A 294-nucleotide genomic window follows, 5' to 3' on the forward strand; every position below is an offset into this window, starting at 1 on the left:
CGATATACAGCCTTGACGAACTCCTTTTCCTATTTGGAACCAGTCTGTTGTTCCATGTCCAGTTCTAACTGTTGCTTCCTGACCTGCATACAAATTTCTCAAGAGGCAGATCAGGTAGTCTGTATTCCCATCTCTTTCAGAATTTTCCACAGTTTATTGTGATCCACAATCAAAATCAAAAGTGCCAAAGTCAAAGGCTTTGGCATAGTCAATAAAGCAGAAATAGATGTTTTTCTGGAACTCTTGCTTTTTCCATGATCCAGCGGATGTTGGCAATTTGATCTCTGGTTCCTC

Source organism: Bison bison, unplaced genomic scaffold, assembly GCF_000754665.1.
Source record: "Bison bison bison isolate TAMUID 2011002044 unplaced genomic scaffold, Bison_UMD1.0 scf7180017864180, whole genome shotgun sequence".
Lineage (NCBI taxonomy): Eukaryota > Metazoa > Chordata > Mammalia > Artiodactyla > Bovidae > Bison > Bison bison.